This window comes from Asparagus officinalis, chromosome 6 (assembly GCF_001876935.1).
Source record: "Asparagus officinalis chromosome 6, Aspof.V1, whole genome shotgun sequence".
Lineage (NCBI taxonomy): Eukaryota > Viridiplantae > Streptophyta > Magnoliopsida > Asparagales > Asparagaceae > Asparagus > Asparagus officinalis.
The window spans coordinates 29,739,116-29,743,191 of NC_033799.1; positions in this window are offsets into that span (position 1 = coordinate 29,739,116).

The window sequence follows — 4,076 nt, forward strand, 5'->3', positions numbered from 1 at the left end:
CTGGATTTCACTTGGGTTTTGAGCTTTGTTTCTTCATCCTATATATACCCCATTCTATTTCACTTCTGAACCAAGAAAAAGGGAGTTTAAAAACAAGTTTTAAGAGTGGTTTAAGTTTGTTTAAGTGTTTACAAAATTGGTTTCGTGAAGATTGGTTCACAAGAAGGGAGATCATCTTTGGTTTGAGCTTTCCACTTTACATCTTCATCTCTCTTATTCTAGAAAAGTTTTCTCAACTCATTTATCTAGCTTATTTACATTTATATTATCATATTTATATTTGCTAGACTTTAATTTAGTTTTATTTTATTTTCTCATTTCTTGCACACACAACCTTTGAGCTTAACTATTTTCACATATTGTATAATTTGGGGTTGTGGTAAGTGTAACCTTGAGAGTGAGATTAAATTGTGTTCTCACCTATTGTAGAGAACAAAATCTTGTATTTGAGCCTTATTGTGAGAGTTCGCCTTGTAATACACATTTACACCAAGAAGAGTGTATGGTGAGGATGTAGTCGATACCAAGAGGAGTGACGTCAGTAGTAAAACCTAGATAGAGGTAGTAAAACCGAGCACTTGAGGAAAGAGATACGTGAGGACCAACACTTGAGGTTATAGTTTGTGTATGTATATTGTGAGAGACTTATAGAGTTTTTCGGTGAGCTAGAAAACCGAGTGTGTAGAGAATTTCTGGCTTTCAAACCGGGTGTGTTGAGATAGTGGAGAACTCCTCGAGGTGAGGAGTAGAGACGTAGGTCGTGGAGACCGAACTCCGTGACCATATCTTGTGTTTGAGTTTGCTTTGTGTACATTTATTTTATGCTTGTAATTTATATTCTTGCCCATAACTCACTCATATATCCTTTGCAAGAATTAATTAATGAAGAAAGTTTTAATCAGCATTAATATCTAATAAGATTAGCAATAACCCTATTCACCCCCCTCTAGGGTTCTTTCAGAAGGCTGTAGGGCAAATCCGGTTGTCACTCGTCAAGACAGTCACACACAACATATTGAATGAGAAGACGACGGTGGGGTTTATGGAAGCGCTCGCGACGTTGTACGAGCAACCGTTTGTCGCAAACAAGGTGCATCTCGTCAAAACACTCTTCAATCTCAAGAAAGTAGAATGACGCTCCTTCACAATGTACCTCAGCAAGTTCAACATGATTGTTGATCAACTCATCTCCGTAGACATCACATTCGATGATGAAGTGCAGGCCCTATTGATTTCATCGTAGTTACCGGATAGTTGGGCAAGTTGTGTGACGGCAATCAGCAATTTGGCCGGAAGGACAAGTTGAAGCTGAGTGAGGTTATTAGCATGATTATATCTGAGGTTAGAAGGAAATCATCTGAATCAGAAGGTTCAGGTTCATCCCTAAATTTTGAGCAAAGAGGCAGAAGCTAGAAGAAGGGAAATCAGAACAGAAATCGGTCAAAGTCAAACAAGAAGAGGTCAAACTCGAAAGTTAGGTCTATCAAAGAAAAGTATTGGAACTGCGGCTAGGAGGGCCATATGTCTTCATCTTGTAAAGCACAAAAGAAGGATGCGAATGAACAAGAGGCTCATATCGTGCAAGATGCCTTAATCCTAGCTATAGACAACGATTCTGATTCCTAAGTCATCGACGTAAGAGCCTCGTTCCACGCCACTGCTAATAGGAAGCTTCTTCATAACTATATAGCAGGGGACTTTAGAAAAGTATACTTGGAGAATAATAAACTATGTAGTGTTATTGGAAGAGGAGATGTGCAAATACAGTTGAAGGGATCCAAATGGAATCTGAAGAACGTGAGGCACGTACAGAAACTAAAGAGGAATCTTATTTCGGTTGGCTAGCTTAGAACAGAAGGCTATGTTTTGATATTCATCAAGGATTCTTGGAGGATCTTAAATGGTACTATGGTTGTTACCTAAGGCAACAAAACAGGAACTCTCTACCTCACCTCATATGCAAGTGACACCCTCGCAATTGTAGCTGGCAAAGAGAGTACAGATTTATGGCACAATAGATTGGGACATATAAGCCAGAAGGAGATGAAGATTCTACATTCACAGGGAAAGCTAACATGTATCGATTCCATGAAAGTCGGTGTTTGCGAGGACTGCATCTTTGGGAAGCAGAAGAGAGTTAGTTTCCAGAAGGGTGGAAGGCCACCTAAAGCTCAGAAGCTAGAGTTAGTTAATACTGATGTATGGAGTCCATCTAGTATGTCTTCTCTTGGCAGTTTGGCGTATTATGCCACCTTCATCGACGATCACTCGAGGAAGGTGTGGATATACTTCATGAAGCACAAGTCAGAGGTGTTCAGGATCTTCAAGAAGTGGAAGGCTATGGTGGAGAACGAGACAGATCTAAAGATGAAGTGTCTTAGATCAGACAACGGTGGAGAATACGAGCTGGAGGAGTTCAAGAGGTTCAGTGCTCTAAATGGAATTCGGTTGGAGAGGAATACTCCAGGGACGCTGCAACAAAATGACATTGCAGAGAGGACGAACATGATATTAACAGAACGTGCCAGGAGCATGCGATTACATGCAGGTCTGCCTAAGATATTTTGGACAGATACGGTGCATACGGCAGCTTACTTGATTAAACATGGGCCATCAGTTCTATTGGATTACGGGATTCCAGAGGAGGTTTAGAGTGGTAAGAAGATTAATCTCTTATATTTGTGAGTATTCGGTTGTGTGGCATATGTTCATATCAGTGACCATGTCAGGGACAAGCTAGAGGCTAAGCCACAAAAGTGCACATTAATTGGATACGATATTAATGAGTTCGGGTATCGTCTTTGGCATGAGAAGAACAAAAAGATCATCAGAAGCAGGGATGTGATATTCAATAAGGAGGTGATGTACAAGAACATGGATAGTACCAATGATAGCCAAAGCAGTGAGAGCAGTACTACGGATAGAGGTGGATCCGAGTACATGGATTTGGAGGAACTTCCAGATGAGGGAGATAAAGTCAATTCTGAACTAAAAAACGGAGGAGGCTCTAGGTGTAGAGACGACTACCCAGGGCATGGAGCTTAGAACGTCATCTAGGGTACCCAAAACCGAATCCTAAATATCTCTCATCACTTGATTATTTGCTTTTGACAGATAGTGAAGAACCGGAGTGCTATGAGGAGGCTATGTAAGTGAGTGATTCTCAGCAGTGGGAGTATGCAATGCAAGATGAGATGGCTTCTTTACACACTAATGAGACATAGGAGTTAGTCCAGCTACCTGCACAGAAAAAAGTCTTGCATAACGAATGGGTCTATCAGGTCAAATAGGAGAGTAATAGAAGAAAGAGATACAATGCCAGATTACTCGTGAAGGGGTTCCAATAGCGGGAATGAGTGGACTATACGGAGATATTTTCCTCCGTTGTGAAGCTCACCGTCATCAGAATGGTGTTGACCTCAGTAGGTGCAGAAGATCTCTACATTGAACAGTTAGATGTGAAGACTGTCTTTCTTTGTGGTGACTTGGAAGAAAAAATCTACATAAAGCAACATGTTGGTTTTATTAAAGAAGGAAAGGAAAAGATGATGTGTAAGCTCAAGAAGAGCTTGTACGGATTGAAACAGGCCTTGAGACAGTAGTACAAAAAGTTTAATAACTTCATACACAACAATGGATACAGAAGATGTAATTCAGATCATTGTTGCTACTTTAAGAAGTTCGAGTCCAGTTTTATCAGATTGTTATTGTATGTTGATGATATGTTAGTTGTAAGACCGAATTTAGAGGAGATAAATAACTTGAAGTAGCAGTTGGAAAAGAAGTTTGCTATGAAGGATCTGGGTGAAGCGAAGCTGATTCTAGGGATGCGAATCAGTAGAGATAAAGCTAAAGAGACGTTGAGGTTGAGTCAAGCTGAATACATCGAGAACGTACTTCAGAGGTTCAACATGCAGAATGCTAATATTGTTAGCACGCCCCTTGGAAGCCAATTCAAGTTATCTGAAGAGCAATCGCCTAAGACAGATACAAATAGAGAGCATATGAGTAGGGTGCCATATTCTTCGACCATTAGGAGTCTCATATACGCGATGGTTTGCACGAGGCCGGACATT